The sequence below is a fragment of the Corapipo altera genome, unplaced genomic scaffold (assembly GCF_003945725.1).
Source record: "Corapipo altera isolate COAL_440 unplaced genomic scaffold, ASM394572v1 101, whole genome shotgun sequence".
Lineage (NCBI taxonomy): Eukaryota > Metazoa > Chordata > Aves > Passeriformes > Pipridae > Corapipo > Corapipo altera.
Window position 1 is genome coordinate 859,017 of NW_020884984.1, and position 13,636 is coordinate 872,652.

Consider the following 13,636-nt stretch of genomic DNA (forward strand, 5'->3'; position numbering starts at 1 on the left):
TCCCGTCCCGCCGCGGCCGCGCGCCCGCGGTGCCGGCGCGGAGGCCCCGCGGTGAGGGGGCACGGCGGGCTCCGGCTGCGGGCTCCGGCTGCGGGATCCGGCTGCGGGACCCCCGGGCTGCGAGCGAGGGGCGCGGAGCTGCTCCAGGCGGGCAGAGGCAGGAGGGGGCTGCCCCGTGCCCCCGCCCTGCAGCGCTGTCCCCGTCGGGGTCCGCGGTGATGTCCCTGCCGATGTCCCCGCCTGTTGTGCGGTGATGTCCCCGCCGGTGGTGCGGTCGTGGTTCCACCGGGGCTGCCGTGGTGTCTCCAGGGGCAAGTGAACCGGCACTGCAGCTCAAACACCATAAAGTGCGGGAAGGTGACACTGTGTGGAACACCCGGCCCGGAGCGATGAGCTCGGTGCTGGCCGTGGGACACGGGGATGCCATTGCACCCTCACGGGGAGCTCGGTGCTGGCCGTGGGACACGGGGATGCCATTGCACAGCGGGGGAGGTGAGGCACAGCCGGCGCTCCGCTCGAGTGGATGGTTTGGCTCCGTAACAATGCCTGTCACAGCTGTGGCTCAGGAAGCACCCGGGATAACACAGCCCTGGCTGGCCCAGGGAACCAGGGCTGGCTCGGGAGGACCTGCTCGTGCAATCATAAAAACAGGTACCTGAGTACAATGCAAAGTGCCCTTCCTCCCACTGCTCAGTGAGGAGCAGACATCCCTTCTTCTGTTTTGATTCACAGCTTGAGTCTTGCCCATCAAACCCACACCACACCTGCACCTACGGTACAACTCTTGTTTTGAGGTGACGCTGGGAGGTACCACTGTCACACACAAAGAGGATCAAGCCAGTTTGGCTCCAGGGACACAGACTCTCAGTAGAGAATTCTGATTCCCAACAGAGAGATCAGTGAGCTCACTGGTGAAAAGTTGTAAAGACACATCATTCTTATGAGGTGTTTTATCTCCCACTGCCATTTTGCAGGCAGACCAGTGAGCCATGCGGCAGGGAATAATGGTTACAAGGCCACACAGGAAATACAGCACAAACCATGAGAATATTGCAGGTAACAAGATGAAAGCTGGCATCAGAATTGTTACTGACTCAAAATTCCTTCTGAATTTGTCAAATCAAGCCTCATTTCAATGGAAGTGGAGTTTATCTGTGCTGGATGTATCTGTATTTTCTCCTTGTGCAGACATTACTCCGAGATGTGCATGACAGGGAGAAGGAGACAAAACACAGAGATACAGGTCACTGGCTTTCCTTCACATCTCCTTATCTCTGAGCAGCCTTGAGAGGGACCAGCAGCATATGCCAGTCACTCAATTAACTAATCACACCCCTGTTCCTTCAACCCAATATCTGCTCCCGTTTCTGATGATAAGCCCACACTGTGCTGCAGCCAGAACTTGCTATCTGAAGGACAAGCTCCCTTAGACGAGTCATGCCACATTTCTTTTAGAATATCAATAATTGTACAGACACTTTCACAAATGTCTGCAGCTCTCTTTTTGTGATGAGCCAGTGTTTGGGCAGCACCTAAATGAAAGGCTCTGAACAGCAACCCTCAAGGTCAGAGTGAATCACAGAGAGGCAGAAATATCACACTGCTGCCAGGAGCCAAGGGGAGAGGGACAAGTGATCTGTGAGGAAAGACTGAAATAACTGTCTAGAAATGGTAAAATGGGCAAAAGAGACCATTGCAACAAGGGGGTCATGCATTGTTCTGCATGACCACTGGAATATAGGAGGAGCAAGGGGGTCACACTGCAAAATAATATTGTACCTGTGAGTTGAGGATGACACTGAGGAATCGTGCCCATCACTGGGAATTTTAAGAGCAGGTTAGACAAACATCTTCCAAGTAAAGTTAATCCTGCCTTGAGACAGGGGGCTGCACTAAAAGCCCTGAAGATCCCTTTCCTGGGAGTTTTCAGGGTTTGTTTTTCCTTCCAGGAGTGTTCCTGCTCTGCAGTGCGGCAGAGAATCCAGGGCTCTGTGCTGCCCTACAGAGGCTGAACACCTGCAGCTTTTGCCAAGTCATCTTTCAGCTTTCCTTCCGTGTTACATACAGTCTTTCGGTTCAGGAATGTCATTCTGAGAACAGACTATTTGGTGTTGTCTCTGGCTGATTCATTGCTCTAACAAGAGTTTTCAATTGCTTACTATTTCTTGAAACTCAGCTGAATTACTACATTATTAAATTAAGGTCCAAACCAATGTCAGCTTTCTGACAAGCCTAATATGACTCTCTAAATCATGATGGTTGGAAGCCTTCAGTTCTAGAAATGCATTGCCTTCAACTCTGACACAGTTGTCTTTGCTGCCTGATTTTCAGTGGTGTTGTCTGGCTGTGTCCCATTGTTTATGTTGCCTCCCCTAGAAGTTCCATGCTATATGGATATAAATATGTTTATTCTATAGCACAGTCCCATGTGGGACATGAGTGCATCCACAGGAAGCCCTCTGAGCTGGCAATGTCTTCCCAGGAGGAAAATGCTTCTGCTCTGTGTTGTTACGAGATTTCTCAGGCAATGGTGGAGGAGCAGAGCTGAAAACCAGTTACAGTGGCAAGACATGCTCTGCCTGCCAGGCTTATTAAACTCCTTCTGTGACCACACACGTGGTAATTTCCTTTCAAATCTGCATAACATTTACAATTGTGTGCTCTCAGCCTCTCTGTGGTTTGTGTCCTTCCACAGTGACTGTTGCACTGCAGAGTTCATCTGGAATTATTTGTATGAAACACTCCATTTATAAAATAGGAGTTCATTTACTCTTACATATTAACTAATATTTAACAACTAATATTAACCAATTATCATGCTATGGAGTTTCTACTCCATAAAATTAAGTTACCATATGCAGGGAATTTTGTTATCCAAGGTGATTGTTTCCTGGATGCTTAGGGGCTTTTACTGGGAGTTGGGAAGTTAATTCTCAGTCCTATCTCAGCCAAAACATACAGGCCATGTACTCTTTAAATACATATTTTACGTGCTTAGGCTTATTAAAAAAAACAGAAATGTCAGCTTGTAAAACTCTTTGCCCATGTAGCACTCTCAAGAAAGTTAGTCATATAATCATAAAAGAATGATCTATTCTTGTAGTGTCTTTATGTAATTTTGGAATCCATGCCAAGAAAAAAGGTTTTGCATAGAATCTCATAAAATTCAAGTAATGATTCGTCATTATAATAATTTCTGTCTCTGGTTTCGACAGAATGTGCCTGTGAAGTTTTCTTATCCCATACTAGTTATAGTCCACAGAAGGAACATGAGGTCACTCTCCTTTTTAAATAAAGCCCTTTTCTTTCTCACAAGGTGATTTGGACAGTAGTGGGAAGATGGACTGTAATTATTTACATTAGCCAGTACCACTTTCCTCAGACTGACAGAAATTCCCATGGAAATTCTGGTTACATTAACTTTGACAGAGATATGGGACTGTTTTTGGAAACTTAAAAAAACAAAACAGCTAGGGAATACTTTTCATTTTTATTAATATGCAGTATCTTAATTTTGTTTATTAAAGAAATAAATCAAGGTTAGTTTCTGCTTAGTTTCAGATGGTTTTCACAGGAGACAAAAAACCCAAGAAGTCAGACAAATATTGGCCAAGCATCAACCCAGTAAGGAATCCCATAATAGAAATCCCAAGGTGGACAGCAGTAAAATGAATAGCATGAGAAAAGAGAACATTAAATATGAGTATGTTGTTAGCACAGTTACTTCAGACTTGGACAGTGCTTTTGTGTTCTTGGAGATTAAACACACTTGGATGAGGAATTGTTGTACCAAACCCTATGATCCAGCTGCCATCCCATCCCATCCCATCCCATCCCATCCCATCCCATCCCATCCCAGCAGGTACAGCCCAAGGGCTCTCAGAGACATCACAGGGCACAGTCACTCCTTGTCCTTTTGGGCAGCTCCCAATTTGTATTACAAACTACATGAATCTGAAAATGATGTGAACATTCATTTTCTCTCATCAAATCTTTCAGCCTCCCCAAAGTCACTTCTTTCCTTCTCCCCATGGAAACTAATGCAGAAAGTCTGGGCTTGCCATTCCAGGAGCAATTAAGGGCACTTACCACCCCTGAGTTTTGCCCAGCCCTTGAGCTCCAGCATCAGATTTATTTATCTTTTGGTGATGAAACATTTGTTCTTTTGTAGATCATTAGTTTTTCTGCTTCATCAATCCCCTGGGTGAGTTGTTAAATGGTGTACAGCTTCTGTTTTGTCAAATTCTGACTCTCGCCTTCACCTCATGTGACTGAGCACTGGGCAGGGCAGTGAGAAACAAGGACAAAACTCCAGGTTCCGGCAAGACCATCAGTAAAAGTCCATTTTTAAATTGTATTTCAACTGGAAAGAGAACTGTCAGAGTGGGGTGTCTCCACTAGGTGTCCATGTTTCAGCAATTTTCAATTAAAGCTTCAGTGACCGCAGCAGCCCCGTGCAGAAAGCAGAAAAATTGCTATGCTCCATTGAGAGATGTAAATACAAGATAGATTTTCATATTAGGGAAGTGTGCACCTGGGCCTCTGTCTAAAAAGGCACCAAATCTAGCACAAAACACTCAAACCCCACTTTTCACTTGCACATCTTAGGCTCTCAAACAGGTCCTTTAAAGCTGGCAGACTTTTCACATATTGATTGTTGTCTTCCTGATTGTTTACAACCTTTCTTTTCCTAACCATTTTTCAAATTGTTCTGTGTTTTGTATTAACTTGTAGTTAATATAAATAGTTGGAAAAAGCTTTCCCCCCCCCTAGTTTCTCTATTTATAGCTCTGTTTTGCATTCAGGTGAGTGCAGAATCCTTAAAACAGTGGCTCACATTTTTAGATCCGCCTGCATAGTTGTTAAATAATTGCTTTGCTCATTACATTTCTCTTCAAATATTGATGGCTAATGTTTACCTACTTTGCCTGAGTATCTAATGGGTGTTGGAAGGCACAGTCATGCTCCTGTGCATGTAAGTTTGTGCTCACAATTTTAATAAAACTCTAGGTTTGTTTATTCAAGATGCTCTTCACTGCACATTTTTGTGATTTCCATACCCATTCATTAATAAGAGGTCGGAGAGCAGCTATTTCATTCAAATACTTGGGAATTCCAAGGAGCTGAAATGAAGACCTTATTTAAGGTTATTGAATTCTGTTCTAGGCATAAGAGCAGATTTTTTTTTCACTGTTTTTCTTCTGGTTTCCCAGGCATTTTCAGTTTGTTAGATGTAAGGATAGAATAGATTTGAGGGAATGCTATGTGCCAGAACATTTTAAGGCAGGTTCCAGCACCATATACAAACTAGGCTCTAGTGATTTATAATTCTCGTAGATGTGAGTGTAAAATCTAAAACTGAATTTGACTCCAACACTTTTACCTCATTTACAATATTAAGAAAACAGAATATGTTTTTTTATTACATAACAAAATGAAAATCTGGTGTCACTCCGTTTAGTTTAGACCCTGCCTGGTCCAGGGTCTTTAACATGGCTGTCTGCCTTTAAGCACAGAAACAATCCTACAGGCTTCAGATATTACCTGAACTGTGTCTCAGAGCTCATCCTAAATGCTGTCCAGGTTCATGTGTCATAGCCGACAGAAGGACAAAATAACAAGGAAATCAAGATAAAGGCCTAAATCATCACATTCTGAGAATGGAAATAAACGAAATGCATCAATTTGTTGCCAAAAGTAAATATGTTTTTAAATAAAAAACCCAAACAAAAAACAACCAAACCCAGAACATCCTCTTAAGGAATATATCCCAGTCTTGAATATTTACTTTCTGTTTGTTTAATAACAGGAAAAGGCTTGTAGCTCTTTTGTTGAGTTTTACATGTCAGCATCTAAATATTCTGATGGTATTCTTAAAGCTTTTACCAGGAAAAAAACAGTGCCATGGCCTATACTAGGAAATGTTCTGTTTATTTTAAATGCATTTATGAGCACACAAAGGCAAACAATTACCTGTCATAAACCAAGGGAGCAACTCATAATGGCTTGGTGTCTCATTCGTACTTCTTTGTGTAGTTCTTTGGCTCATTTGTCCCTGCCCTTCCTGTGTTCCGTTCCTCACCTCTCCCTGTACCTTTTGAACTCAAGTGTAGGTTAAATCCCTTTTTTCATTGCCCCATTACCTGCTGGGCTCTGCTTCTCCTGGTGTCTCAGCCATAAGAAATGTTGGGCTAAAGGTTTATCAAGGCTGTTTCTGGACCAACATGACAAGGATGGTCACCAGCATGGAAAAGTGAAGCCTGAAGCCCAAGGCTGGTTTTTAAGTACATAATCCTCAGACTGGACTCTGAACGAAAGAATGACAAACAGCTTTCAAAGATCATTAAGCTTCCTACAGAAGTATTTTTACCTGTCTTGGCCTTGCCTGTTCTATTGTGGCAACTGCAGTAACTGCAGTAAATTTTGGCCTAATCATGTTAAAAAAGAGATAATTCTGTCAGTGTAGGATAGACTAAACTCTGTAAACCAGGCTAGTTGTACTCTTTGCCTAACTATGGGCTTGTTTAAACAGTGAGTAAGCTACGAACAGCCAGCCACTGGATTCCCTTGGATCAAAACTGTGAGCACAGGAGCACTTCAAATCCAGGTTCCAGATAAAAAAAAAGTAAATAACTCATAAAAGGAAGTGCAAACAGTAGGGAAATCTTGTTTGCATCTGTCAAGCTGTGTAAGGGACAGTCAGACTGGAAAGAATGGTCAGATTATGAGGACATCTTACATACTTGAAGGAGTTGGGGAGGATGTGTGATCTCCACCTGATTGTTCTGCATCTTCACTGTCTGAGCCACACAAGGGATCTCCTGCACAGACACTAAAGTTTCAAAAGTAAACTCCAGGCTCGGAGCCCCAGGCTTTGTTATCACATCTACCTCCTGATTATTGCCAGGAAAACGAGATTCAGCACAAAGCTGGGATCATTACCACCCCCTTAAAAATGGCTGGTCTCACTGCCACGGGGGGGGAAAGCGTAGTGTTGCTGAGCTGAGGTTGGTCACCAATAGTTTATCTGGGAAACACCTCTCATAACTCAGGTGACTGTGACCGGGTGTCGCTGGAATGGGCAGGTCAAGCACGGCCATTTCAAATCATGCAAATATGGACATGCTGTGCCAGCTAAAGTTGCCTTTGTAGGATGAAACCAAGTCTATAAAATGGAATTTAAACACTATTTAGTAGTGAAGGCTTTGTAAGCAAGACATATTTTAGAAATCTGAGTGCGAAAAAGGAAATGAGACAGAAAGACTTTCTACATTATGTTAAGAATTGAAAAACATAAACATATTAACCCTGGTCATGAGTGTGGTCACTGAGAGAAATGTCTGTTATGTTAATTAATATTAATATGTTACTATGAAGATATTAATAAGATCATATTAAAAACATGAGTGAATTAAAGAGGTTGGCACAGGACAGAACTGGTTGGTCAGGACTTTTCTGGGCAGTACAACCAGTCAACAGTGCTTCATCCCTCAGAGGTTGAAAAGTCCCCTCTGCTCACCTGAAGAAAGAGTGGCATTTTGTGTCTCACTTCCCCTGGAAATGGATGAACCAATACAGAAGCGGCCATATTGCAGAAGGTTTGGTCTTCACTGCTCAAAATGCAGGATAAATAATGGATAAATGGATAAATAACTGTTGGACCTATTCTGAAGTAAAAAGAGGAGACTCAGCACTTTGTATTTACCCTGGTGAAACTGTGCTATGACCCAAGCCCTCCCCTGGAGCTGACCTTGGTGTGTTTAACTCAAGCTGAAGTGCTTAGTCTTCCCTGAGCTGTTACCTCAGGGTTGCTTCTGCACATCAGCTGCCGCAAAATCTGTTTCTGCAAGGTTATTTTCACACATGATAAAATATACAACAAGCTCCAATTCTTTAGCTTCTTCCATAAATCCAGGCCAGAGGCGTGTGGCCAAGCAACATGGGTGGCTGTGTTGGAATATGAACACCACCGTGGCTGCACTGCAGCAGGTTATGAAACCTCCTGTGCAATTTATGATGACTGGATTTCGTATCACAAGGGAAGAAGTTGATTAGCAGTCAAATGACAACTGGATGTTGGTGTTCAGGTGCATAAAACAACAGATACAAACATGCAAATTATACACATATAATTGAATGTCTCAGAAAAACTGCATAGAAACACCCCATTTCTCATATCTTTTCCCTGACAATAGCAGCTAGAAATTACAGATATAATTTAATGATCTAAAATGTGTTGGCTTTCAACATTTATTATATTTCATATAAGTGATTTTCATCCTGTTGTGTCCTGAAACACTAGAGAGAAATGAAGGACGTTTGAATTAGCACTTTCAACCTGCCACAGATGGAAAACTCCATCTATAAATGGATATGTTCCATTAATTGTATTACAGCCACAGAGTCCCACAGGAGAATCACAATTCTGCAAAATGCCTCTGGGGCTCAGCATTATGTATTTGGGTCTTGGATTAGGGAAAACACTTGAAACAGAGAGCACCCTGATGAATACACCTCTGAGAAGGCTCATGTGGATGCCTTTTAAAGTGCTTAAAGTCTGGAGCAACTGACATGTGCTCAATTTGTTCTAGATACAATTGTGTGAGTTTAATGTGCAGACTGTCTGGAACAATGGAATAAAACCTCCTGGTTTGTCACACTATTGTCCACTGGGGTGAACAGAGAACCGCCGTGTGTTGATTCAGAGAACTGAATCCTTTGGGGAATGAGAAGGGAATTCCACCGTGAACAGTCTCCAGGACTGTGTATTTTGGATTTGCATTTTGCTTCTGTTCATATGATGTGCAGGTTGCTGTCAGGGGGTGGCTGCCATTTTGGATCCTAGCTCTGCAGTCATATAAAGAGATGTTTGGTACATTTAACAGGCCACAGCCATGTAATGACATCTGAACTTCACTTCTTATATTACTGATGGCAAAAAACATCCTCTTTAGCCTTCAGATATAAATTTCTGTGCTTCCTCCTAAAGAATGTTCCAGTTTAAACCACACATGGTTTTCTTACTCTTTTACCAGACACTGGAGGTCTTTTTTTTGATACTTTTTTCCTGAAAACTGCTTTTTTAGCTTTTTTTTTCACCTTGAGGTGTGTGTTTTCCAGTTGGTTTTGCTTACCAACACAAGCATTTTAGATCTATCTGCCTTTGCAAAAAATGTTTTTCTAGATCTTTTGAACCGTGGTATAAATAGCAATATATTTCTGTCCCAATAACATAATTATTCTCATTCTTAATGTTCTTCATTCAATTAGCTTATAATAGCTACTGTCTTGCCTCAACCTTTCCTAGGGCAGGGACAGTTTTTCAAATGCAGCAGGAAAATAAAATCTTGTTCCTGCTTGAGTCCTTAACACTGTTTTAATGCAAATATTATGGCCGTGTGTATAATTTTTTTTAGTCACTCAGTGGAAAGTCTTACAGGTCCCGAATTAGCAAAAGTTTTGTAAAGTTCATATTACTAATCTATGGAATTTATACCAAAGGTGTTGAAATCACTTACGCTTTTGCTGACTCACTTCCCCCAGGGATGGCTGGTGACCTCAGAAATGCCCCCACACGAGTTCAGGGCACGTAGTTGCCATCTGCAGCATGAAGAACATACTGAACTCTCAACTCTGGTTCATCCTAAAATTTTTTGCCTCATATATCTTAGTGGTGTGCAAACCCCGGAGTCTATTCCAAAGGCCATTTTCTTTTACAATCTGCTCTGACTCAGATGCTCAGTTAGTGTGGTATTTACAAAATATCTGTACCACCGTGAATTTATCTTGCTAACAGAAGTTAAATGGTTACATATTAAAAAGATTTTATAAGCACGATATGCCACAGTAAACATTAGTAAAAGTTGTTCTAAAACTATTTCTGTCTTTCGTTGGGAAACAATTATTCAGGCTTGAAGGGGAAGACTGCTTAGTAAAAGGAAGGAGAAATAAACATTCTGAGGTTTTAAAGGAACTCTGCTTTGCTGATTAAGTGCTTTTTACAGAAATGCAACTAATGTTTCCTTCTTTTATAATTCTTAAATCGGGCCCAAGTGCCAGTAAATTACTTTCTTTGCTGTGCGTGGAGGTTTATTTTTAGTCACAAGGAGAGTATAGACAGCAGGCTGAAAATCAAGCTGACTGCACACTAAATAAACTACCACGCACTTGAACTCTTGGTGTCAACTCATTCATCTCACTGTGGCTCAGCTCAGTTTTCTGTCAGAAACAACTTTTCAGTAGCCATCTGCCAAGGCTCTGAAACCACCTTACATCTGAGCCTGTGCTTGCCTTCTGAAAGCATCAGTTTTAAAGCTCCAAGATTTTACTGGGGTTGAATTTTGCAGTACTTTGAGACTCACAGTGGAGCTGGAATTTGGTGTCCTTGCTGTCAATCTGAGAGCAGAACTGCTTGGCAAGTGGTGCTGTTCCCTGTGGAAGTGTGGTAAGTGCTGGGCACAACCACCATAATGCCCTTTTAGAACCAAAATACCAGCCTTGATGTGTGACAGATAAAACTGTTCAAAACGAGTCTCTCACTAAATGTGTAACATCACCAGATGACGACCTGCTAACCAAGTGACAAAAGACAGAATCAGATTTTTTCGATTCCTGCTGGGCTGTTTGTGCAGTTTTTCTCTAAATCGAGGGATCCAAGAGATCCAGCTTTTAAATGAATGATTTTCCTTTGCTCTTGTGTTCACCAACGCTGTTTACCAAACTATAGCTCATGCTGAGCCACTGCTTTTCCCTCCTGTTCCCATCTTGTTGAATCAACACACCAACAGAGAAAGCAGTTCTGGGATGGTCAGCCTGAAGTGTTTGCTACACCATTAAGGAACAGAACATTCTCTCTCGTGTCATCTGGCTTTCAGCAGTGTTGAAAGATGGAATCAGTTAATGCTCAAGCTCCCTGAGATCCATACTGGTAAATGTGCTGTTTGGTTTCAATTAACTGCACCTCCCCCCTGAAAATGAGACTGCACACAGTGCTGCTGCTTCAGGAGAGCTGGACTCTGGTCACAGCAGCTGACCAGCTAAAAATCAAATTTTTTTCGCCCTTTCTCATACTGTAGAGGTAACACAACTCCAGGCAGCAAACTGCTGATTATAATTCATCTCCTGAAACTACAAACAGAATTGTTTACTAAGTTTCAGTCCATTACAGTGACACAAAGCCATTGTAAGTGACAGATGGGTCACCGAGGGTGGCACAGCACGGGTGAATTTGAGGGCCTCATCTGACCTCTAGAACTTTTTCATTTTGGACACATGGAACCTGTAAGACTCTTATCTTATGTCGCAGAAGCCAAACTAAATTTGCCAGGCTCGTACTTGGCAAAAAAAAAAAAGGTTTTTACAATGTCTGTAGTCAATGTAATTTCTTATACACATAAATATGTCTCTGTTGTCCTCAAACACCCAATTAAGTCAGACCCAGGTGTCAGTCCTTGTTGCTCACTACAGAAACCATACAAAGAAAATATCTACGGATTCTGGAAAAATCACAGGATGTGGGAGTGCTGGATGCTGCCTGTCCCAGCAGCAGGGTCAGCCAGTGGCAGCCTGGTGGCACTGAAATAGGTTGAAGGAAAGTCTTGCAACTGCAACCCATGAACACAACTCACTGCAAGACTGGGGCAGGATTGCAGCAACGCCTGCAATGGGTCCAAGCCCCTGGGAGAACAGTGTCTGATTGAAAAATTACTGGTGGTTGGCTTCGAATACTTGGAATAAATAAAACGGCAGCTCCTATTATGCAAGGTCTATATACTTTCCTCACAGACTTTCACAGAAATGCCACATTTCTGACACCTTTCCAGCAGCTATTTAGAGACACCCTGGTCTAGGCAGACAGGATGTGAGACTACAAATATGAATTCTGGGTTCCATTCCCTGTTCTGACATGCATTTGACAAATAACACCTTACTCACTATCCCTATTTGCAAAATTGGTTGAAGCCACTTACATACATCTTACTTTGATATTAATAGACAATAGCACTGTTGTTTAAGACTTATTATTTTCATAATTCTTTTTTAAGAATCCTTTAAAGCAACTCTTTTACAAAAATTCATTTCAAAATTATTGTGTATTCATAGCAATAGCAGTATCTATCTAAATGCAAATTCACTCCTTCATCCTATTAAGTATCTACAATGCATATTTAAAATCTCCATAAACCTCCCTACTCCATACGGAATATTCTGGTCTCATAGGTAAGCAGCAGGAATTTGAAAAGTCTCTCTAATGCACACTTATTTTTTGTATGCAGGTTGCAGCAAATTGGAAAGGCCCAGAAAATGTGGATAAAAGTAAAACTGCTCTTAAGGACAGGATTTAACTGTTCATTCACGTCTTCAACTCGGAACCAGCAGTAATGGCAAAAGTTGAGATTCTGAATGATAGAAAAGCCCATCAAGTATATCTGATTAAATGGGAGTCTTGTATTTGTTCAGGTAACATCAATTTTAGAGGGGCTGAGGACCATAATTTGTTTATGAGAAATCATTCTATCAATTAAAAGGTGACAGGTATTAAAACAACACTAATTCCTTGCTTCTGCCTTCTCTTGTTTCTGATTTTACACATTCAAGTGACATTGAATCAGAATAGATGAAGTAAACTCATGCTCTGTTAATCAAAGTCTTCTCATGTAAGTCTGTACCTATTTTTATGAATGGCAAATTTAAGCATCACCTAATGTGCCAAAAAACCAGGAAGGAGTTGTTAAACTGTATCAGACCCCAGGTAGGTCTAATTTAGTAGCACTATTCCAAAGTGACCTTTCCATCTGCTTCAAAGGAAGATGGGAAAAATGAATGTCAAATGTTGCACTTCTGCAAAAGCTTCTGTCTTTGCTGGAATGGGAACCACGGCTGTGGAAAAAAAATGTGAAAAGTCGAGAGCAAGAACTAAACTTCCTGGGTCTGAGCTCATTCTCAAGAGGTTATAGCCGGGTTAGACTGAGTTTCAGAGGGAAAAAACCATCTCCTTGCTGCCAGCTCTTAAGCTATGGATTTATAAGGACAGTGGCTCCCCTCCTGACAATGTCACACAACCCAAGATGGGTTTTGGAATTGTGGCCTGAGACGCCCAGTGCCAGCCCTGCTGCTCCTCACACACACGTGATCTGTTCAGAGGGGTGCAAAACAACCCCACAGGTCACAGCTGCTAGAAGGCTGAATGTTATTCAGGTTATTTCTACCTCTCATTTCTTAAATAAGAGGTTTAAGGTTAGGAGGGTTCTGGAGCTCATCACTGTAATTTAGACTGCTGCACAGAGTATCCGTGTAGATAATCTCACCCCTTTCTTCCACGTATCAGAATTTCAAGGCAAACGCATCTGTTTAGTCTCTGCCACATTGCTGCAAAGTTAAATAATGTCAATGTACATAAATAACTTCAATATATGTACTTTGCCACTTGCAGTATAATAACAACACCTATTTGCACCTAAATTCAGGCTGCTGTGATGTGAAAAGCACAGTCCAGAGGTGGGACCCGGATTACATTTCGGGGGGGGGGGGGGGTGGTGGGCAGCATGTATTCAGAATTAGCAGATTCTAATTAACAGTGAAGAAAGGAGGGCACCAACTTATTTCATGAGGAAAACAGGAGTCTGCTGTATCTTAT

General features: G+C 42.1%; 1 long non-coding RNA gene across 4 annotated transcripts; it reads right to left on the minus strand.

Moving 5' to 3' along the window:
• Positions 1-5,545: 5,545 nt before the first annotated feature.
• Positions 5,546-9,595, minus strand: LOC113958046. Of its 4 annotated transcripts, none has more exons than XR_003531393.1 (5): positions 9,519-9,595; positions 7,520-7,662; positions 6,744-6,821; positions 5,974-6,102; positions 5,546-5,654 (listed from the first exon to the last, which is right to left on the minus strand). It is a non-coding gene; the product is annotated as an uncharacterized LOC113958046 (long non-coding RNA). The 4 variants fall into 4 exon arrangements; XR_003531390.1 differs by having other exon boundaries at positions 7,520-7,667; XR_003531391.1 differs by lacking the exon at positions 5,974-6,102 and adding an exon at positions 6,144-6,307 and having other exon boundaries at positions 7,520-7,667.
• Between the last annotated feature and the right edge of the window lie 4,041 nt (positions 9,596-13,636).